Consider the following 24,848-nt stretch of genomic DNA (forward strand, 5'->3'; position numbering starts at 1 on the left):
AATATTAACTCTCCACCGATGTTGCCAAACCTGCTGAGATTTTACAACAACTTCTGTTTTTGTTTCTGACAAAGACATTGGTTGTATGTTATACCCTTTTCAATTAAAGTGAGTGATAGATTCACTCAATTGGCCTTGGTAGAATATCCAGTTCTATTTTGTTATTGTAACAATTCACACTCCCTTTGAAATGTGGTTGTAATACAAAGCAAATAATTAGATGGATATTAGGTTTTGGCTCATTTTTTTTAAACCTGTTGCAATGCCAGATATCTGTCATTCACTGTGTGTGTGTGTGCATTTCTGTGCTTGGGTTAGGGTTAGGGCTAGACTATATTCAGATAGAATTCTCGGGATTTCTCAGGTGAGGATACAACAAAAGCTTTTGATCTCTTATACACCTGAGGCACAGTCAGCAGCCAATATCATATTAGCTCCTAAAAACAAATCTTAGTCTAAATAATGCCTTTCACTAAGAGACAATTTGCTGACTCCAAATGAAAATTATGTTTCTATGTTTCTGGGTTTTTCTATGGGCATCAAGCTGTTAATAAAATGACATTTTGTTGCTTGATCATACAGAACTTGAGTATTGTTGAAAACAGTGACATGCAGTCAAAGAGATTTTGGCTTTGCACTCTTGATGGAAGCAAGAATACCACATTTCAAAGGGAGTGTGAATTGTTACAATAACAAAATAGAACTGGACTGTCGTGCATATAATGGGTGATAATAAGCTTTCTGGCTGGGAACCATGAGAAAACCCAGGGCAGGCCACCAGCATATACAATGGGCACAGCAGCTCAGTGGTTGGTACTGCTGCCTCACAGTGCCAAGGACAGTCGGCTGACTGTCTGTGTGGAGTTCCTTGTTCTCCCAGTGTCTGCATGGGTTTCCTCTGGGTGTGCTGGTTTCTTCCCACAGTCCACAGATATGCAGATTAGGTGGATTGGTCTCACTAAATTACCGTAGTATGCAGGCTGGGTCGGTTAACCATGGGAAATGCAGGGAAACAAGGATAGGATAGGGTGGTGGGTCTGGGTAGGATGTTCTTTGGAGGGTTGTTGCGACCTGAATGATCTGCTTCCATGCTTTAGGGATTCTAAGATAATTCACTCACACAATGCACCATCAGCTCATACAACAGGTTTTGTGTGAATTTTTAAAAATAATTCATTCATAGAATGGAGACATTGCTGGCTTTGCCAATATTTATTGTTTGTCCCTGATCGCATTTGAGAAAGTGGTGAAGAGCTCCCTTCTTGAACTGCTGCAGAGGTTTGTGTGCTGCAGATGCCCTCACTGCGCTAAGGTTCCTGACGAGCACAAAATGTAAAGCTTTGACAGAGCTCTAGGATTTTAACCAAGCGACAGTGAAGGAGTGACGATATGTTTCCAAATCAGGATGGTGTGTGGCTTAGGTAGTGGTGTTCCCATGTATCTGCTGCCCTTGTCCTTCTAGATGGTAGAAGCCATGGGCTTGCAAGGAGCTGTTGGCGATTTGGTGAGTTAGTGCACTGGAGATGGTACACATTGCTACCACTGTGCAGCTGAGGTGAAGGGAGTATATATTTAAGATGGTGGATGGGCTGCTTTGTACTGGAGTCCAGTAAGTAATGAGGTTACTCATGTATATGTTTCCATGATTGTCCAGTTGACAAAATTGAGATGCACCATGGCCAGTAGAGAGCTACTATAATTACTTAAACAGCAAGGATGTCTTGATTGACTCTTCCTGTGTAGTATTCCTCTAGAATTCTAAGATTCTACTGGTTACTGCTGAACATGACATTTCAATGCATTACTGATCTATGTTTTTATTTATAATTTTGATTTGGAAGAATTAGGTGCTGAATGGTGGACAGACTACAATTGCTTATTATAGATATTATAATAAAATCAAATAGTAGGTAGTCTGAGGGAATGACACATTCAGAATAAATGATGCCCAGGTAAAATGATACAAAAACAGAGAAGTTGCTAGAAAACCTCAGCAGGTTTGGCAGCGTCTGTGAAGAGAAATCAGAGTTAATGTTTTGGGTCCGTTGACCCTTCCTCCGAACTGATGTTAATTAGGAAAATGTTGGTATAGCCCAGGTAAAAATGTTGAATTGTAACTTTCTTCATGATATGATGTGGAGAAGCTGGTGTTGGACTGGGGTGGTCAAAGTTAAAAATCACACAACACCAGGTTACAGTCCAACAGGTTTATTTGGAAGTACTAGCTTTTGGAGTGTTGCTCCTATTGGACTATAACCTGGTGTTGTGTGATGTTTAACTTTCTTCATGACACAGATTGCATTGAGTCCAACACCGGCACCTCTGTATCACAGAACAGAGAACATAGAAAGGTACAGCAAATGAACAGGCCCTTCAGCCATCTAGTGCGTGCTGTCCATAACGCTACTCTAAACTAATCCCATTTGTCTGCACATAGTCCATATCCCTCTATTCCCTGTGTGTTCATGTGTCTATTTAAACACCTCTTCAACATTGCTATCATATCAGTTTCGACCACCTCACCTGGTAGCACATTCCAAGCACCTGCCACCCTCTGTGTAAAAGATTTGCCTTGCACATCTCCTTTAAATGTACCCCCTCACCTTAAACATTAATTTTGATATTTCCACCCAAGAAGACTTCAACTGTACAGCCTACCCATACATCCCATAATTTTATATATTTCTATCAGGTTTCCCCTCAGTCTCCATCATAGATAGGATTGATGCAGGATTCAGCACTAGAAAAAATTCAGAGACACAATTCTGACCCATCTGAGGCACATTAATGATAAGAGAGAAAGTTGGTGAATTATTTTCTTGGAATAATCCATTTTTTATCACAGTTTGGAGGAGGACACAGACAGCTTTAATGAAATATTGGAATATTCAGAACTGAAAGGACCTTTAGGGGCATAAATCCATCTATGATTCTTCTGTATTTCAATGTGCTGTTGCAAACTTCTTTTATCAGTGACGTATTTTCAATTCGGAGCAATATGGTCAAAGCTGATGATTAAGGGGCTGGAATAATCTTGCTGTAGTAGAGTCATAAAGGTGTACAGCACAAAAACAGACCCTTCTAGTCAATCTAGTCCCACCTGCCAGTACCCAGCCCATATCCCTCCAAACCCTTCCTATTCATATACCCATCTAGATGCCTTTTAAATGTTGCAATTGTACCAGCCTCCGCCACTTGCTCTGGCAGCTCATTCCATACATGTACCACCCTCTGCATGAAAATGTTACCCCTTAGGTCTCTTTTAAATCTCTCCCCTCTCACCCTAAACCTATACGCTCTAGTTCTGGGCTCCCCCACTCCAGGGAAGAGACTTTGTCTATTTATCATGTCCATGCCCCTCATGATTTTATAAACCTCTATAAGGTCAGCCCTCAGCCTCTGATGCTCCAGGGAAAACAGCCCTCGCCTATTCTGCCTCTCCCTATAGCTCAGTCTCCAACCCTGGCAACATCCTTGTAAATCTTTTCTGAACCCTGTCAAGTTTCACTGGCCTCACACTCTGCCTGCAGCTCTCTCATCCTCAGTTTAAAAAGGAAGGAGCAGAAGAATGTTTTAGCAGAGAATCAGGCCATTCGCCCCAACTAGCCTATGCTTCTGCTTCACATGAGTGTCCCCCTGCCCCTTTTCATCTAACTCCATCAGCAATTCTTCTCTTCCTTTCTTCTTCATTTTTTAAAAACCTAGTTTACTCATCTACTCCTTAAATGTACCTTTCTGACTCACCTCAACAACACCTCATTGTAGAATGTTATTATTTCTCTGGCATGGGTAATCTTGCATGGAGTACAATGAGATTCTGGTACCTGCCAAAATCTCCTTCCTGTAGATGGGGCCTTAACTATATGAATTACCTTTCCCCTTCTGTGTGACAAGGTAGAAGTCTGCTGCCCAGGCTATTCCTGGAAACACGGACTGGATATGTAATGAAGCCCATGCTGAAATGGCTCTCCTCATATTTCCTACCTATCTCCCTCCATCCCCACCACCATTATGGGATGCGGAATTACCCAAGTGATAGATTATATGCTGGATCAACCAGGAACTTCCCATTGTTGTGTCTTAGGGAGGAGATTGAAGTCTGTGATATTGGTTTATGGAACAATGGTGTTGGAGGAAGAGTAGTGAACAACTCTGTATGAAATAAGGTCAGTAACAGTCTGAAAGTCTATGGCTTTGTTTGGTTACAGAGGTTATAGCCAAATGAAGGCTAGAAGATGATATCCACTTACAATCTAGGCCTTTATTTATTAGTTGATGGAATGTGGGCATTTCTGGCTGGACCAGCATTTATTGCCCATTCCTAATTGCCCAGAGGGCAGTTAACAGTCACGAGTAGGCCAGGCCATGTCAGAGCAGCAGATTTCCTTCCCTATAGGGACATTGTCCCTGACAATACTTTCATCATTAGACTCTTATTTTTGAGATTTTTATGAAATTCATGGTCCAGCATCTGCTGTGGTAGGATTCTAATCTGGGTCTCTGGGACAATACCTGGGTCTCTGGATTTATAGGCTAGCATTAATACTACGAGGCCATTGCCTACCTGCTTGCAGTGGTTCTGATTTTTGCTTCTAAGGTTCAGTGTTTGAAGTTCTTTTTTCTTTTCATCTGTTGCTAACTAGCTTCTTAACTTCCGACATGTTGTGCGACCATTTGTTCAGTTTACAAAAACTGTCAGTGGCTATTCATTCATTAATATACTTTTGCCCTCAAATTCTCCACCTTCTTCTGTCTGCTGTTTGATGCCCCTTTCTCCTGAATACAAAGCCTTGCCAAAACCATCTTTTTCATTCTACTCTATCCATTTTTCCCCCATCATTGTGTTCTGGATTCACTCTCCTCCCTGTCCTATAATCTTCTGAGATACCTTCCACCATGTTGTTGGGGCCATAGAATTGCAGGTTGTTGGTCGTGGTGATGTCAGTGATCCAGAGGCTCAGTAAATGCTCTCAGAGACGGGGTTCGTATCCCACCTTGGTCGAATTTGACTTCAGTTAACAAAACCATTGAGCAGCTGTCTTCAGTGATGATGATCATGAAAATGTCACCAGTTGTTAAAGCCCTAGCTGTGTCATTAATGTCCTCTAGGGAAGGAAATTTGCCAATTTTACCTCTCTGGCCTATATGTAACTCCAGACTTACAGTAATGTGGTTAGTTGACTGTAAACTGCCCTTTAATTGTGAGAGAAGCAACAAATGCTGGACTTAACAGCAATATATGTCCCATAAAAGAATGTTTTTAAAAAAGTCATAGAGTCATACGGCACAGAAACAGATCCTTCTGTCCAACTCATCCACGCCGACCAAGTTTCCCAAATTAAACGAGTCCCACTTGCCTGTGTTTGGCCCATATCCCTCTAAAACTTTCCCAATTCATGTACCAGTCTAAATGTCTTTTAAATGTTGTAACTGTCTGCATCTACCACTTTCTCTGGCAGCTCATTCCACACATGAACAACCCTCTGTATGGAAAACTTGCCCCTTAGGTCCCTTTTAAGTCTTTCTCCTCTCACCTTAAAAATATGCCCCCACCTGAGGGAAAAGACCTTTGCCACTCATACCGCTCATGATGTTATAAACCTCTATAGAGTCACCCCTCAGCTTTCTACGCTTCAGGGAAAAGAAAAGTCCTAGCTTATCCAGCTTCTCATAATTCAAACCCTCCCAGCCCAGCATCATCTTGGTAATTCTTTTCTGAACCCCCTCCAATTTAATAATATCCTTTCTATAGTGTGTTCTTTCGGACTTTACTGAATTAGTTAGTCTCTACAGTGCATGCAGTAAAGTTTCTTCATCTGACCTCAGGATCCCTATATTCAAGAAATTGGAGTGGGGGTGGTGAAGGGGGAAATAAAGTGAAAAGACATAAATGTTCCAAAATAAAAATAAAATCTTGTAGCTGCTGGAAGTCTTGGAATAAATACAGGAAGTGCTGGAAATACTCAATAGTTCAGGCAGCCACTATGGAGAGAATTCAGGAGTATTTGATTAAATTTATTATTGCCACATGTACCTAAGTACAGTGTAAGGTTCTGTTTTTGTGTGCAGTATAGGCAGATCATACCAGACAAAAATCATAGAATGATAGAACAAAGCGAGGAATACAGAGTTACAGCTGCAGAGAAGGTGCACAGAAAGCAAGATCAATATTAGATTTGAAATTTGAAAGGATCATTCAGAAGTTTAATAACAGCAGGGAAGAAGCTGTTCTTGAATCTTTTAGTGCATGTGTTTTAGCTTCTGTATCTTCTGCCTGGCAGAAGTGGTTGGAAGAGATTATATCCGGGTTGGGAGGAGTTTTTGATGACGTTGGCTGTCTTTCTGAGTCAGTGAGAAGTGTAGATGGAGTCAATGGATGGAATTGAATTGGATGATCAGCCATGACTGTATTAAATGGCTGAACATGTTCAAAGGGCCGAATGGACTGTGCATGCTCCCGGCTCCCATGTTCATGAGCTGCATTCATACCTGAGCAGCAAGGTACATCTTGCTTTAGCTTTGAATTTGAAAGCACCATGACTGGAATCTGGGAATTTTCAAAGCAAAGCTTTGTTTCCTGAGAAAACGTCAGTTTTTTTTAAAACATGTCTTCAAACCTTGCTGAGTGATGAGATTTCTGCAGTTGCAGCCAATCAGATGCAATTGGGGGCAGGAGTGGATTTCTGCATCCTCCCACCCCTTACCTGCAGCAATGACAGGTCTGACTCAAAGCTGCTCATTTCAATGAAACTCAGAAACTGGACTCAGTGCAGTGACGTGGGTGGCAGCACGTATAAAAGAAGCTGTAGGGAAGTTGGAGTGAATTTCAAATGCAGAAACCCATACACTCTGCATGGACCCTGTGTGAAGCAGAGAGGCAGAGAGGGAGAGAGATCAAGTAAATCAGCCTGCTTGTCCGAAATCGAACTTTTTTGCTAGATCAGAGAACAAGGTGTCAATCTTTACGAATCTTACCTACAAAAGTGACCCACCTGTGATAGCACATCCTGAAGAGGAGTTCAGTTTTCTTGCAGGTTCTTTGAGAAAACTAACAATTTCTACAAGGTACGGATTTCAGATGAGCATGATTTTTTAAATATCATCTTTATTTTTTAGTATGATGGAACTTATCCAGTGCAGATTTACTGCACCTGTAAATGATTACTTGTGTTTCATTCTCAATGGGGAGGTCATGTTTGTTTTAAAGATTTCTGTATTTACTGGAAGAGAAATGATTACTCCAGAATTTTCCATCGTGAACTGAAGAGCATTAAACTGCACCATTTCAATTATTGAATTGTCTGAATCAACTTGATCAATTGCCCTCTTTTAGCCAGCATTTGTCAAGAGTTGATTACACCAGTCAGAGCAAAGTAACAACCATCTGGCGAAGTGATCCGATACCTCGGAATGGGTGCTGATACCTTACTTAACTCTTTTGCTTCTGGTGTTGTTTCTGATGAATGACATTCCTCCCGAATGTGTTTTGACTCTGCTGGATAAATCACAGAAGTTGCATTTAAATTTGAATTTTGTTGAGGTTCCATCACATAATATCCTTTGTAAAGTATGATTCTCTTATTCTATTAGCAATAACATTAGCACATTGGCATTAAACTCTATCTTGCTTAGTTCTACCTTGTGCTGTGATACTAATTAATGCTTTTGTCAGATTTTTGAATGGACCTGTTATATGTTGGAGTTGATCTTTCTCTCCACCTTCTCTGTAGCTGTAACACTATGTTCTGCATTCTGTTCTATTATCCTGACGTACTTATGAACGCTATGATTTGCCTTGATAGCACACAAAACAATAATTTTCACTGAATATCAGGATGTGTGACAATAATCCAATCAGGTTTTCACAGGGACCTGATAGCCAATTCCTAGAATCCCTACAGTGTGGAAACAGGCCATTTGGCCCAACAAGTCCACACCCTCCATCTGAAGAATATCCCACCCAGACCCATTCCTCTACATTTCCCCTGACTAATGCACCTAACCTACAGGTCTCTGAACACTATGGGCAATTTAGCATGGCCAATTCACCTAACTGCACAATTTTGGATTGTGGGAGGAAACCGGAGCAAACCCACGCAGACACAGGGAGAACGTGCAAACTCCACACAGACAGTCACCTGAGGGTGGAATCAAACCTGCGTCCCTGGTACTGTCAGGCAGCAGTGCTAACCACTGAGCCACCGTGCTGCCCTAGTTTGGACACAGTTAACCAACTCCAGTGCACACAGTAGTTGGGACTGCTGCAGTTTGTCAGTGATTACTGGGGCCAAGAAGCACTAATGTCAGCTAGGGTTTATATCATCATGCATTATTTGTTGAAGGTTGCTGCGTGGAACTCATGAATGATAATAAAAATTTGGGTGCTTTTCGAGGTTGAATAGTCTCAGTATAAGAAGGGTCAGCCCCTTCAGTCAAAAAATAAAGATAGTGTAAGGGTGGTGAGGAGAAATACAAACAATTGGAAACTTTCAACAGAAGAGGACGTTATCTAGAGGCACTTAAATATTGGTTCAGCAACTTGGGAAGCTTCTTCTGAAAATTGTTCTTCAGGTAGGTCATATACTATGATGCATCCAGAATGTGGTCATTAAAGGAATGAACGAGCATTATTCAAATATATTTACAAAAAAAATCTATTGAGTGAGTTTCTTTTAAAGCAGAAGTGATGGTAATAGGACAAATCATTCCTTTGTTGGACTGAACAATTGCTCTGTGATAAAGGAATGGAATGCCAGAACTGCTTTGAGGTGCTGAAGAGTTTAAGCCTTTGTATGCCAGGAATCTCCATTGTGATATAAATAGTAGTAGTCAGTTGTACGCCCCTGTGAACTTACGTTCATGCACACTCAGACTGAAGTGAGTGTCGTGTTGATTATGCAGCTTGAATCTAACTCCTCTTTTCTCCAACAAAACCTTTCCTTTCTTGTTTCCATCAGTAATATTCTAATCATTGCGCCTGCAAATGTCCTCTTTGTTGCAGCAAAGCTGTATCGACATGATTCTATATGTGTTACCTTCCCCACACCCACCACTCCCCTCGCCCCACGTTCAGTGAGTCATCACTATTTTAGAATCCAGTCTCAATTAATCATATCATAATTTTTTTTTTCCATGACCTCAGAGTTCCGTAACACCTGGGTCTCTCCTTACTCCTCAAATGCACAGGCTTCTAAAAGGACACATTACCATTCCAAACCCACAACGACTTCATTCGTTTTTCTCTTCTCCTTTTCACCCTTTGCATGCTGCACTGTGACTCACTGGCCCTTGAGTCTCTTACTCGGGAAAGGATAACCTGCATCTTCTGCATGCAAAGCGTCAGTGCAGCAACTCATTACAAAGCCTGCCTGTCGTGTCTGAGACTCCGTGAATGAATCTTTGCCACACGTCGACTTAAGACTGGTGCAATGCAATCATCTGAGAATAAAGTCTTCGTAGCTAGAGACTGACCTTTACAACTGGTCGCGCTCAGTCAGTGCCCTCGCATCCTTTAGGACTCATCTCCGTTAAATGTCAAATGCCTTTCATCATTTGAAAGAGGGGTTGGTGCTTAGTACTCACGTCAACAGAAAGAGCATCAAGTGAAATTTTGCCAAGTAAAATTAGATGTTTAATTGTTTGCTCAGCTCATTGATTATGAATCCTTTGCTATTCCTGAAGAAGGGCCTGTGCCCGAAACGTCGAATCTCCTGTTCCCTGGATGCTGCCTGACCTGCTGTGCTGTTCCAGCAATAAAGTTTCAACTTTGATCTCCAGCATCTGCAGACCTCACTTTCTCCTAGAAATCACACAACGCCAGGTTATAGTCCAACAGGTTTAATTGGAAGCACTAGCTTTCGGAGCGCTGCCCCTTCATCAGGTGGTTGTGATGAAGGAGCATCGCTCCGAAAGCTAGTGCTTCCAATTAAACCTGTTGGACTATAACCTGGCGTTGTGAGATTTTGAACTTTGTACACCCCAGTCCAACACCGGCATCTCCAAATCATATTTGCCATGGTAGGGAGGTGATGGCCTAATGGTACTATTCCTTAGACTATTAATCCAGAGACACAAGTGATGTCCTGGGAACCTGGGTTCAAATCCACCCATGACAAATAGTGGAAATTGAATTCAATCATAAACATGGAAATAAGTACCAAATAGTTTATGGTGGCACAGCAGCTCAGTGGTTAGCAGTGTTGCCTCATTGTGCCAGGGACCCAAGTTCGATTCCAGCCTTGGGTTACTGTCTTTGTGTGATTGCACATTCTCACTGTGTCTGTGTGGGTTTCCTCCGGGTGCTCTGCTTTCCTCCCACAATCTAATGATGTGCAGGTTAGGGTGAATTGGCCATGCTAAATCTCCCATAGTGTTCAGGGGTGGGTAGGTTAGATGCACTAGTCAGGGGTAAATGTAGACTAATAGGATAGGGGAATGGGGCTAGGTGGGATACTCTTCAGAGGGTCAGTGTGGACCTGTTGGGCCAAATGGCCTGTTTCCACACTGTAGAGATTCTATAAGTCTAATCATAGAATCCCTACAATGTGGAAGCAGGCCATTTATCCCATCGAGTTTGCACTGATCCCTGAAGAGCATCCCATCCTATCCCTGTAACCCTGCATATCCCATAGCTAATTCACCTCACGTGTGCATTCCTGGGTACTATGGGCTATTTAGCATGGCCAATCCTCTTAACCTGCACACCTTTGGACTGTGGGAGGAAACCAGAGCACCCAGAGAAAACCTGCACAGACTAACGGGGAGAATGTGCAAACTCCACATAGACAGCCACCTGAGGGTGGATTCAAACCTGGATCCTTGGCGCTGAGGCAGCAGTGCTAACCACTGAGCCACTGTAATAATGACCATGGCTCTATTTGCTCCCTAAAACTCTTTATCTCTGTAACTTTCCCTGCTTTAAGATTCTGATTCAAAACCAATTTGACCAAACCTTGGTCTTCCACCCTCCTTACGTAGTTTGATGTCAAACCTCATTTGGTAATCCTCCAGTGAATTAACTTGGAATGTTTTATTTTGTTAAAGATGCTAAATGAATGTAGTTAAAAATCACACAATACAAGGTTATAGTCCAACAGGTATATTGGGAAGCACTAGCTTTCGGAGTATCAATCCTTCATTGTGGAAGTTAAGATCATGCTCACAGAATTTATAGCCAAAGGAGTCCAGCGTCATGGAGAAGTGATACAGTAAACAATTTTAGATTAAAACTTTCATCTTTTATAATGGGATATGCTGGTTTCTGTTTTTTGATATGTAAATCCCAGAACTTCTTTTAAATTACATTCTCAAGATAGCTCAGCTTTTTAAACAATAGGTGTGAAGTCTGTCTGTCGGTCAGATTGACAAACCCTCCGTATAGTTTTACAGAGTTTCAGATGGATTCATGCGTTTTTTGAGCCAAATAAAATGTACTTCTGCAAGAACAAATTCACCCCATAAACTTATGTGTGTGCATGTAGGAGCAACAGATTAAGCGTCCATGTGAGCGTGTGCATGTGGGTGTGTGCATGTGAGTGTGTCCAAGTGGGTGTGTGCATGTGGGTGTGTCCTTGTGGGTGCGTGCATGTGGGTGTGTGCATGTGAGCGTGTCCATGTGGGTGTGTGCATGTGGGTGTGTGCATGTGAGTGTGTCCATGTGGGTGTGTCCATGTGGGTATGTGCATGTGGGTGTGTGCATGTCAGTGTGTCCATGTGGGTGTGTGCATGTGAGTGTGTCCATGTGGGTGCGTGCATGTGGGTGCGTACATGTGGGTGCGTGCATGTGAGTGTGTGCATGTGGGTGTGTTCACGTGGGTGTGTGCATGTGAGTGTGTCCATGTGGGTGTGTGCATGTGGGTGTGTGCATGTGAGTGTGTCCATGTGGGTGTGTGCATGGGGGTGCGTGCATGTGGGTGCGTGCATGTGAGTGTGTGCATGTGGGTGTGTCCACGTGGGTGTGTGCATGTGAGTGTGTCCATGTGGGTGTGTGCATGTGGGTGTGTGCATGTGAGTGTGTCCATGTGGGTGCGTGCATGTGGGTGCGTGCATGTGAGTGTGTGCATGTGGGTGTGTTCACGTGGGTGTGTGCATGTGAGTGTGTCCATGTGGGTGTGTGCATGTGGGTGTGTGCATGTGAGTGTGTCCATGTGGGTGTGTGCATGGGGGTGCGTGCATGTGGGTGCGTGCATGTGAGTGTGTGCATGTGGGTGTGTCCACGTGGGTGTGTGCATGTGAGTGTGTCCATGTGGGTGTGTGCATGTGGGTGTGTGCATGTGAGTGTGTCCATGTGGGTGTGTCCATGTGGGTGTGTGCATGTGGGTGTGTGCATGTCAGTGTGTCCATGTGGGTGTGTGCATGTGGGTGTGTGCATGTGAGTGTGTCCATGTGGGTGTGTGCATGTGGGTGTGCGTGCATGTGAGTGTGTGCATGTGGGTGTGTCCACGTGGGTGTGTGCATGTGAGTGTGTCCATGTGGGTGTGTGCATGTGGGTGTGTGCATGTGAGTGTGTCCATGTGGGTGTGTGCATGGGGGTGCGTGCATGTGGGTGCGTGCATGTGAGTGTGTGCATGTGGGTGTGTCCACGTGGGTGTGTGCATGTGAGTGTGTCCATGTGGGTGTGTGCATGTGGGTGTGTGCATGTGAGTGTGTCCATGTGGCTGTGTGCATGTGGGTGTGTGCATGTGGCTGTGTGCATGTGAGTGTGTGCATGTGGGTGTGTGCATGTGAGTGTGTCCATGTGGGTGTGTGCATGTGGGTGTGAGTGCACATGATAGAGTGTGTGTGTATGTCAGTGTGTGTCTGTGTAAGCTTGGTTAATTGTACGTGTAAGTGATTATAGGTTGTTTCCTTTAATGGTCTAAATGGTGGGAACTTGGGCCAATGTGGAGCTGATTTAATAGATCTAAAGTGTCCCGCAATTACCCTTCAAGTTCCACTAAGTTGTCTCAGATCAGTTGTACTGCAGGCAAGGTGATAAAGAAGGCCCCAGTTCTCCCTCTTGTCTGCTTATTCCATCCTAGCAATGCCACGTGTAAAAAAAAAATCCAAAAGAATTGTGGACGCTGCTAATTATAAACAAAAACGGAAATTGCTGGAAAATCTCAGTGAGTCTAGTAGCATCTCACAGAGTCATAGAGTTTTAGAGATGTACAGCACGGAAACAGACTCTTCAGTCCAAATCGTCCATACCAACCAGATATCCCAACCCAACCGAGTCCCACCTGGCCCATATCGGTCCAAACCCTTCCTATTTATATACTCATCCAGATGCCTTTTTAAGTGTCGCAATTGTACTAGCCTCCACCACTTCCTCTGGCAGCTCATTCCATACATGTATCACCTTCTGCGTGAAAAAGTTGCCCCTTAGGTCTCTTTTATATCTTTCCCCTCTCACCCTAAACCTATGCCCTCTAGTTCTGGACTCCCCCACCCCAGGGAAGAGACTTTGTCTATTTATCCTATCCATGCCCCTCATAATTTTATAAACCTCTCAGCCCTCCGACGCTCCAGGGAAAACAGCCCTAGCCTATTCAATCTCTCCCTATAGCTCAAATCCTCCAACCCTGGCAACATTCTTATAGATCTTTTCTGAACCCTTTCAAGTTTCACAACATCTTTCCGATAGGAAGGAGACCAGAATGGCATACAACATTCCAACAGTAGCCTAACTAATGTCCTGTACATGACCTCCCAACTCCTGTACTCAATATTCTGACCAAACACCTTCTTCACTATCCTATCTACCTACGATTCTACTTTCAAGGAGCTATGAACCTGCAGTCCAAGATCTCTTTGTTCAGCAGCACCTGCTAGGACCTTACCATTAACTGTATAAGTCCTTCTAATATTTGCTTTCCCAAAATGCAGCACCTCACATTTATCAAAATTAAACTTCTCAGTCCATTGATTCATCTGATCAAGATCCTGTTGTAATCTGAGGTAACCTTCTTCACTGTCCACTATACCTCCAATTTTGGTGTCATCTGCAAAATTACTAACTACACCTCTTATGCTCACATCCAAATCATTTATATAAATGATGAAAATTAATGGATCCAGCACCGATCCTTGTGACTTTTCACTGTTCACAGGCCTCCAGTCTGAAAAACAACCCTCCACCACCACCCTCTGCCTTCTACCTTTGAGCCAGTTCTGTATTCAAATGGCTAGTTCTCCCTGTATTCCATGAGATCTAACCTTGCTAATCAGCCTCCCATGGGGAACCTTGTTGAATGCTTTACTGAAGTCTACTGCTCTGCCCTCATCAATCCTCTTTGTTAGTTCTTTAAAAAACTCAATCAAGTTTGTGAGACATGATCTCCCACACATAAAGTCATGTTGACTATCCATAATCAGTCCTTGCCTTTTCAAATACGTGTACATCCTGTCCGTCAGGATTCCCTCTAACAACTTGCCCACTGACGTCAAGCTCACTGGTCTATAGTTCCCTGGCTTATCCTTACCACCTTTGTTAAACAGTGGCACCACGTTAGCCAACCTCCAGTCTTTGGGCACCTCACCTATGACTATCAATGATACAAATATCTCAGCAAGAGGCCCAGCAATCACTTCTCTGGCTTCCCACAGAGTTCTCAGGTACACCTGATCAGGTCCTGGGGATTTAGGAGAGAAATCAGAGTCAACCTTTTGGATCCAGTGACCCATCTTCAGAACTTACCAGGTGTATGTGGATTTCTGATTGAGGGTAGGTTCAGACTTGGCATTATCATCAGTATAAAATAAACCAAATGAATTCTGGAAATCCTCACGTTATTGGTGAGGCTTTGCAGGTCATGTTATCTCACAATAATATGAGTGCAATGCCCACAACTTATTGTTGACTGAGGTTAACTGAATGGACAATCGCTGGCAGGGCACACACTGTTGATGTTTCTCAACACTGGTTGTATGAAAGACGTTGATCATTCGACAAGGCAGAGGAGATAGACATGGACTGCAGTGGTTCAAGAAGGCACATCACTACCACCTTGTCAAGGACAATTAAGGATGAGCAATAAATGATGGCCTAATCAGTGACACCCACACCCCATAGATGAATTTTAAAAAGCAGAGAGGATATTGCCAAGGACACCCTCAGCCCATGACCAAATAAAGAGATAACATTTTTGAGGGAGAAGGAGTTGAAGAACCTGGGGGGCTGAGATGAATGATTAAAAAATAAAATTAAAAATTGAATGTTAAGTATTCTAGGTAGGGTGCTGTAGGAATAATATTATTCTGTTGTGATCATGTCAAATCTAGCCACCAGATTGCATTAATCAAGCACTCTGCAGAGCTGGATGTATTTGTTTAACAGGGTCTCTGTGGATAAATCTGCACAGTTTGGAGTGGGTTGCCTTTACTCACAGAACAAAGGCCAGCAACCCTTCTGCTCAATGCTTTGATCCACCATCTCCCACTCACTTCCAAGAGACACACTCAAGAAATTAATCACGTCAGAGTTTTGGCTTGCAGAAGTACAGATTTACAGATATACATTCCTTCCCTGCATCTCTTTTAGAAAACTGATGGATTTTGTTTCATTCTGACCACAGTAAATAAATTTCTATCAGTTAATCTTTCAAAACTGTGCTCTGAGCTAAAATTTTATAGCTCAAGTTGGATGCTGTCTTTCTCAATCTCACTTCTGGGCAAGGTAGCCACAGGATAGGGTATAATATTGGTTCTAGAACCTTACTTGATATGGAACTCCAGCATCCGCACTCAGAGTAATATATCAGGTAGGATTGTAATCAATCATGCCAGTTACCAGCAAGTGAATTAGGTTAAAACTGATGATTTGCATCTATGCTGTCCTATCCCTACCTCTGATGTGGAGGTGTCAATGTTGGACTGGGATAGACAAAGTTAAAAATCACACAATATCAGGTGATAGTCTAACAGGTTTATTTGGAAGTACTAGCTTTCAGAGCGCTGCTTCTTCACTGGTTACCTGATGAAGGAGCAGTGCTCTGAAAACTAGTACTTCCAAACAAACCTGTTGGACTACAACCTGGTGTTGTGTGATTTTTAACTTTATCCCTAAATAAACCCCTTATAAGGATGTCACACCAACTTGCGACACCTCCTCCCTCCAGCCATGCACCAATATCTACCTCACCATCGCTCAACCAATTCACCATTCCAATCAGATAACCTATCCATCAATTTATTATAGAGAATATCCAAGACAGAAACAGATCACTAAAACTGACTAGTCTGTGTGGCTTATACCCCATGGGTCTCTTTTCATTCCATCTGCCTCATCTCAGCCTGACAGCACATCTTTCTGATCCCTTTTTTCTCATGTATTTAATTTCCTTGTGAAAGCATCTAAACTATTTGCCTCAACCACTTCCTGAGATAGTGCTAATGGTGATGATGTAAATGGTAATATTACTTTGATATCAGCAGCGCAGAGGAAAGCATGTGGTTGAGACTTGAGGAGAGGTGACCAACCACTGTGGTCAGGATCATGTATATCCCAGTGTCTCTAAAGAGTTTAAGTCTCGCCAAGTGTGGGGAGGGATTGCTGTAAGTTATGAGATGCAGGTTGTTTGGAATAACAAGACATTATGTTGTCGATTGGCAATACCGCAGTGAGCTCAGGGAGTATAGAATCCATGTAATGACAATCATACAGGCTTCAGTCTGTGGGAGAAGCCTAATGCATACAGTCCAAGGTATGGCAGTAATCATTTTGCACATTCAAGTGATTGCTTCTGAAGATAACGTTTTTTTATGTTTCATTTGTGAGCAACCATCTTGCATTTATGGTCTGGATTCACCCACAAATTAAAATATTTTCTCCACATCTACCCTGTCTAACCCATTCGTCATCTTTAAAAAATTTGTATCAGGTTCCCCTTAACAATATATCCCCAAGCATGCTTAAGCTTTCCTTGTCGCTATATTCTCTCAGTTCCAGTACCATCCTTGTGAAGTTTGTGAATTTCTATTTTTTTCACTTACCCCTGTGGTTCTGTGTTGTACTCTCTTGCTTAGACTTTGGCCAATTTATGCGTCCTTTCTGTCACCCAAAGAACTGCTGAATCAAACCTAGCAGCCAAGCCTCTTGTCAGTATTTTAATAAATACACAGTTGATAAAAGTGAACATCCGTGATAAATCATCAGAAGTTGCTTGGCCTTCCTGCTTGAGTCCATTTTCCCTGTCTCTCCAAGAATATCTAATTAAGATAAGCTAAAGAACCACAAATGCTGCAGATCTGAAACAAAAGAAACATAAATTGTTGAAAAAACTCTGGGGGGGGGGGGGGGGGGGTGGGGGGGGGCGAGGCGGGAGGTGGGTGGGGGGAGGGGGGTGAGGGATAATGGACTGAATGATAGTTGGAGATGGAGCCCAGAGCGAGAGAAAGAAAATGTACTGAAAACAACAAATGCTGGAGATCACAGCGGGTCAGACTCTTCAGAGATGAAGGGTCATCTAGACTGGAAACGTTAGCTTGCTCTCTCCCTGTGGATGTTGCCTGACCCACTGTAATTGAGTTTAATTCAGATAAATGCGAGGTGCTGCATTTTGGGAAAGCAAATCTTAGCAGGACTTATACACTTAATGGTAAGGTCCTAGGGAGTGTTGCTGAACAAAGAGACCTTGGAGTGCAGGTTCATAGCTCCTTGAAAGTGGAGTCACAGGTAGATAGGATAGTGAAGGTGATGTTTGGTATGCTTTCCTTTATTGGTCAGAGTATTGAGTATAGGAGTTGGGAGGTCATGTTGCGGCAGTACAGGACAATTAATTAGGCCACTGTTGGAATATTGCGTGCAATTCTGGTCTCCTTCCTATCGGAATGCTGTTGTGAAACTTGAAAAGGTTCAGAAAAGATTTCCAAGGTCGTTGCCAGGGTTGGAGGATTTGAGCCAAGAGGAGAGGCTGAACAGGCTGGGGCTGTTTTCCCTGGAGCGTGAGGGGTGACCTTATAGAGGTTTACAAAATTATGAGGGGTGTGGATAGGGTAAATAGACAAAGTCTTTTCCCCGGGGTCGGGGAGTCCAAAACTAGGGGGCATAGGTTTAGGGTGAGAGGGGATAGATATAAAAGAGACCTAAGGGGCAACTTTTTCATCCGGAGGCTGGTACGTGTATGGAATGAGCTGCCAGAGCATGTGGTGGAGGCTGGTACAACTGCAACATTTAACAGGCATTTGGATGGGTATATGAATAGGAAAGGTTTGGAGGGATATGGGCCGGGTGCTGGCAGGTGGGACTAGATTGGGTTGGGATATCTGGTCAGCATAGATGGGTTGGACTGAAGGGTCTGTTTGCATGCTGTACATCTCTATGACTCTATGACTCTAAGTGGATTACTTAGGCTGGCAAGTCCACTTCCTAACAACTCGAATACTGGATTGCTGAATTACAGTAATTATTTCCTTGAAGCGATGTTCAACACCCACTTTCTTTTGCAATTCACCAGTATTCCACAGTGGTTTCCAGGATGAGAACATTCCTGCTGTTTCTGATGGTCCTCTGTTTCGATAGACAGCTTGCAAACCCCTTGGAGATGGACTGGGACAGAGATGTTTCAATGCGTAGACCGCAGCTTGCAGGTACAGTTAGCTTTGTGTGAGATTTTGTGACACATAGTTCATTTCTTTGCTAAACAGACATGAAGTTTAGAACCTCTGAACTGAGCAAAGGCCTTAAAATATTCATTGCCCCACCCCCGTTAATGTCAATGATCTGACTGATGACATTGTAATGGAGCCTATCGGTGGGCACCCAACATGCCTGAATGTTTGCAACAATCTTACTAAGAGCTGCCCTTTTAGCTTAGAACTGGTCGAAGGATGGGCCACAGGATCAAGTGCAATTGAGAAATACTGCAGTCTCCAAAGCTCAGCCACCTCATCACCAACTGGATGTTATGCTTCATCACCTGAGAATCAAAAGGGACCAAAACGTGCCCTTGTCGAGGGTTGTTAAAATTAGGGCATTGAAGTGGGAGGAATTGTGGGAAAATTTCAATGCTTTGTGTTTTTACAACCAGCAATATTGAGATTACATTTATGAACCAGCAATCCCATTTGTAATAGTCATGAAACTATTGGATTGCTTTTTACAAAATACATGAAATATCTGATTCACTGATTTGCTTCTAAGATTTTGTCTATATCCAATTGGTTTACAAAAGGACATCCAAAACTTAAATACTTGAAGCTACATTGCTAAACCTGTGAATTTCAATGATAAGCTTGAATGGTTTCAATTAATTAATGTCAACAACAGGATCAAGCATAGTGTCTTATAAACTTCTGAATTGTGGTTAATTATGCACTGGAAGAGATTTGAGTTCTGTACTCAAAATATTAACTCTGTTTTTCTCTCCACAGATGTCGTTAGTCTTTCTGAATTTCTCTGCACTTTCTGTTTTCATTGCATAGGGAACGAGCTCAATGTATTGCATTGGAATGCCATGCCTGAGATATAAACTTTGTCAAGACATAAATCTCCATAAATGGTAATAGAAGCATGCACATAAAACAAAATATTCACACACGTGCTTTGTATACATGGACTGTTATTTATGCAAATACAGCAATTACAGTACAGGGGCACATACCTTTTAACGGAGGTGTCTCGGTATGATTGAGTTACTCGCTTCTCAAAAGCTGAAACATTAGCCTTTTACACATTCTCTCTCCATTTTATACTTCACACCAGATTTGGAGGACTGAAATTTGAGAGCCAATACCATGTGGAGCACAGGTGGATTGACTCCTGGGCAACATTCTTCACATTTGCTGACAGTAAAGACATCTGAACAGTCTCGACTTTGACCCTCCTCAATATATTACATTCCAATGAAGCCGATAATTAAACTCAAATCCCCTTTGGGGTCTTGTGAGATTGACTACTCAGGCAATAAAACTCCGTTGCAAATTCTTGAGAATCATTTTTCTGATCAAAATTTTAAAAATGGTAGTGGTTGCACCACCTTTTGGTAGAGTCAAAGAAAAGAATAAATTAGTTTTAATAACATGACCAGATATTCGTAACATATGGTTTGAATCAGGCTGTTCAAGTTGCATGAAATTTCTTCGTGTGTTACATGAATTGAGCTCTTACTATTATTCGTTGCAAAGAAGGAAGATATTCCGACATTCATTTTTTTAGACAAACCAAAGTTAATACCAGCAATCCTTGGCTCTATGTTTTGCTTCAGATATTCAATACGGGCAGCACGGTGGTGCAGTGGTTAGCACTGTTGCCTCACAGCGCCAGAGACCCGGGCTTGAATCCAGCCTCAGGCAACTGCCTGTGTGGAGTTTGCACGTATGCCCTGGGTGCGGTGGTTTCCTTCTACAGTCTAAAGATGTGTAGGTTAGCTGGGTTGCCCACGCTAAATTGCTTGTAGTGTTCAGGAATGTGCAGGCTAGGTGAGATAGCCATGGGATTTGCAGGGTTACATGGACAGGGTAGGTCTGAGTGGGATGCTCTGTGGAGGGTTGGTGCAAACTTGTTGGGCTGAATGGCCTGCTTCCACACTGTAAGGATTCTATGATTTGTCATATTGTTCCCTTATAGGATGTTCTTGATCCCACCTCAAAACATTTTTTTCTGTAAAGAGATTTCTTCCAATTTCTCATCTCTTTCTCAGTGATTATTTGGATAGAAATGTAGTGCTGTACTAGCATACGTCCTGACTCATTACAGTCCTCTGTGACCTCTGCTATGAGGCATCACTGCAGGCAGCCATCTTAAAGGCAGTCTGAACAAAGACTAAATACTAACAACATTGTGCTCGTATTATGGTGCTAGGAATGGAGTCAAGATTGAAAGTTGAAGAGCTGTGAGAGAAGCACAGCTACTAAAAGAGGAATGCAAAAATGTTCAGAGATGCTGAAAGCTTTTAAACACTATTGAAAAGGAAAATAACCAAAAAGGCAGGCTGTGGCTGAATCAGTGACAGTAAGCAAGACAGCAAGCAGATACAGTTGACCATGGAGAGATATCATTAAAAGAGTCCGATGAACCACACCACTTCATACAACCTAGTCAACTCAATAGATGGTAAATGGTTTACAACTGTTGTAGTAAAGATAGTCACCTTTTATGAGGATGAATGATCAACCCATAGTTAAAGCCTCACCTTCATCCAACTATGCTCCCACTTCAACAAATTCAACACGTGTCACAATGTTGAATTTTTCTTCCGCCGCCTCTGTGCATACTTTTTCCATCTGGACTCCCACCCACCCTCCAAGGACCCCTTATCCCACCTCCAACAACTCAATCCACCTGGACCACCCCGTGCTGGCCTGTTACCCACCCTCAATCTCTTCATCTCCAACTGCCGCTGCAACATTGATTGCCTCAACCAGTCCACCCCTCTCACTCACTCCAACCTCTCACCCTCGCAACACACAGTCCTCCACTCCCTCCGCTCCAACCCCCAATCTCACCATCAAACCAGCAGACAAGGGGACGCCCTGTGGTAGTTTGGTGCACCGTGTTCACCGCTAAAGACAGGCACCAACTCATAGACACCTCCTCCTACTGCCCCCTCAACCACGGCCAACCCTCCAATCACCAAACCATCATCTCCCAGACCATTCACAACATCATCACCTCAGGTGGATCTCCCATCCACAGTCTCCAACCTCATAGTCCGGGAATCCCGCACCGCCCGGTTCTACTTATTAGCCAAAATTCACAAACCTAACTGCCACGGGTGACCCATCATCTCTGCTTGCTCCTGCCCCACCGAAATTATCTTCTCATACCTTGACACAGTCCTGTTCCCTTTGGTCCATGATCTCTCCACATACATTCGGGACATCACCTCCTCCATGACTTTTGGTTTCCCGGCACCCAATGCCTCATCCTCACCATGGACATCCAGTCCCTGTATACATCCATCATTCGATTGGCTGAACTGGTCCTCACCCTCAACAATTTCTCCTTCGAATCTTCGTATATCCTTCAGACCAAAGGAGTAGACATGGGCACCTGGATACGTGAAACAGTCCATCTTCCGCAGCTATACTGGCATCATTCCCTGCCTTTTCCTCCGCTACACTGATGGCTGTATTGGCACTACCTCATGCTCCCACAAGGAGGTTGAACAGTTCATCAACTTCATGAACACCTTTCACCCGGACCTCAAGTTCACATGGACCATCTCGGACACCTTCCTCCCTTTCCTGGACCTCTCCAATTCCACTTCCAACAACCGACTCAACATGGACATCTACTTCATACCCACCAACTCCCACAGCTACCTGGACTACACCTTCTCCTACTCCCCCCACCCCCCCCCCCCCCCACCCCCCGGCAAAATGCTATCCATTACTCCCAATTCCTCAGCCAATGTCCTGTACAACCACAATATATGACTTCCCAAGTGCTATAATCAAAGGGCTGAGCAATGAGGGCAAGAATGCCAAACACCCTTTTAACCACCCTGTCTATATGCGATTCAAACTTCAAAGAATTATGTACCTGCACCCCTAGGTCCCTCTGTTTTACAACACTACCCAAGTAGTGATGAACCTTTTAACTTATTCCTTTACTTTTCTATTTTTGTACCTAAGATTTTGCACCGAGGTACCTTTGTACCTAAAGATGGCACTAGGAACGGTGACATTGAACACTTTTCACTGTACTCCTGTAACCCCATGAGAGTAGGTGTGACAATACAACCTAAATCTGAATCTAAATCTAAAAAAAATTGGACTGTTTACCTCCAGAAAAGGAGATTAAGGATTATATCAGCCAATGCAGTGAATGTAACTGTATCAAGTTAAGCAAGTTAGAGTCACTGGTGTACATGTCAATGCAGACAGATCACAGTTGCAACAAACAGAGAGAATGCTGGAGAAACTCAACAGGTTTGACAGGGTACATGGCGAGAAACAAAGTTAAAGTTTCAAATCTGGTAGACTCTTCTTCAGGACTGGAAGGCGAGAACGGCCGTAGATGAATCTGGGAGTAGACCTCTTCACTCTTGCAGGAAATGATCATCTTATCACTGTAGACTCATATGTGGTCTATTTAGAGTTAGACCAGTTGATTTCAGGAACTCCCAACGAGATTGTAGAATGCTTGAAAACACACTTCAGATTTTAAGGCATGATAGATATTGTGATGAGTGAGAGTGCCCCTCAGTTCACTAGCAAATAATTCATCTGCTTCAAAAAGGATTGGGAAACTTAACATCATCATCATCATCTCACTACTCCCAGTCAAAGGCTGAGGCAGCAGAGAACATTATCAAAGGGATCAAAAAGAACTCAAACAAGTTGAAGAAATACACACACTGAAGACATGGAAAGTTGTCCAATATAAAAATTAATATCCCATTGCAAATAAACTACACTTCCGATTGTGAAAAAACTACTGAAGGCAGCAATAGAAAAAGAGAAGAGGGACAAAACAAGGCAAAATGGCATTTCTGTAAAATGGCAGAAAATTTCATTTTGCAGAGTCTGGATATGGCTGAGTTACATGCTATTCTTTTCACAAGTTTAAACCTCTCTCTCTCTCTCTCTATACCTCTCTTACATTCTCACTCCATCTGCAACATCAGTAATTAACGTTGAAAACTGATCCAAGTTGAGGGGGTTACCATTGGAGAATCAGAAATGGATGGAGGACATGAGTAATGATGAGGGGTGTAATCCCCCTCATTCAAATCCTTCATGATTTTAAGATCTATTATATCTCATCAAAATAGCCAATAAAAAGATTTCATTTGAGCACAATCAGCTTTGCAATATTTGTAAAATCTGGCTTGACGGTAAGAGAGTCTGTGATCATTGTGTCTGTTCTGAAAGAAATTTACTTCACTGTGTCACACTTTTGTATTTTAACAGTCAGACCCTTTGATCACACGAACTCTGAAGAACTCCACCAGGCAGTTGGTTTTCCCTGTTCCAGTCACCCACGGGACCCGAGTGTGATAACGAATTCCAAGGATCCTCTTTACAATCTCTTCCGAAGACAACAGGCCCTCAGCTGGGAGCTGTGCATAATAAAGCTCATCCTGAACAAACACCACTCACGAGGAGCTGAGTTAGATTTGGTGAAGAGGGAGAAAGATTTGGTGAAGAGGGAGAAAGATTCTGCCTCGTACAACTGGAATTCTTTTGGATTAAGATATGGGAAGAGTCTGGTTGATGGTGAGAAGAAATGAGAGGGATGGTTTCAGATATTATTACACTGTGGGCCATGATCAGATGGCCTATTACTTACCAGAGATACTATAAATTTATTGTTTATTAATAGCTGGCATCAGAAGGCATGCCAATTATTTCCTCTGTAATTAACTTCATATAAAATCTTACATGAAGTTTAAATGAAGCATTGAATGAATTTGTCATTAGAAATGAAGTTTTGAATTGAACTGAATCAGCTTTACTATCATATGTAGTCAAATGAGTACAGCGAAAAGTTTACAAGTCACTAGTTATGGCACCCCTTTACATACAAGTTACCTAGGTACAAGTGCTTAAGTATTTGGTATAAAATTGAAAAAATAATAAATAAAAAGTATAGCATAAGAATAAAAAGGAGAAATGAAAAAAATAAAAGTTCACAATTTATCTTCCTTCCACCCCAGCCCGGCTGGCACCGGGTCTCCAGACCACACTAGGCCAAGCCTCCAGATCACACTGGGCCTAGCCTCCAGATCACACCTAACCTAGCCTCCACGCTATACCAGGCCAAGCCTCCAGGCTACACCAGGCCAAGTCTCCAGGCTATACCAGGCCAGGCTTCCAGGCTACACCAGGCCAAGCTTCCAGATCACACCGGGCCTAGTCTCCAGACCACACTGGGCCTAGCCTTCAGGCACACCAGGCCCAGTCTCCACACCACAGCAGACCAA

The 24,848-nt window shown here is 43.0% G+C and overlaps 1 long non-coding RNA gene across 1 annotated transcript; it reads left to right on the plus strand.

Moving 5' to 3' along the window:
- The first annotated feature begins 314 nt into the window (after positions 1–314).
- Positions 315–24,386, plus strand: LOC148145079 (uncharacterized). The gene is made up of 3 exons (XR_006315478.2): positions 315–7,065; positions 18,435–18,567; positions 23,836–24,386. It is a non-coding gene; the product is annotated as an uncharacterized LOC148145079 (long non-coding RNA).
- The last annotated feature ends 462 nt before the right edge of the window (positions 24,387–24,848 follow it).

The sequence above is a fragment of the Chiloscyllium plagiosum genome, unplaced genomic scaffold (genome assembly GCF_037043375.1).
Source record: "Chiloscyllium plagiosum isolate Xiang-an unplaced genomic scaffold, Cpla_swu_hap1 HiC_scaffold_26, whole genome shotgun sequence".
NCBI lineage: Eukaryota > Metazoa > Chordata > Chondrichthyes > Orectolobiformes > Hemiscylliidae > Chiloscyllium > Chiloscyllium plagiosum.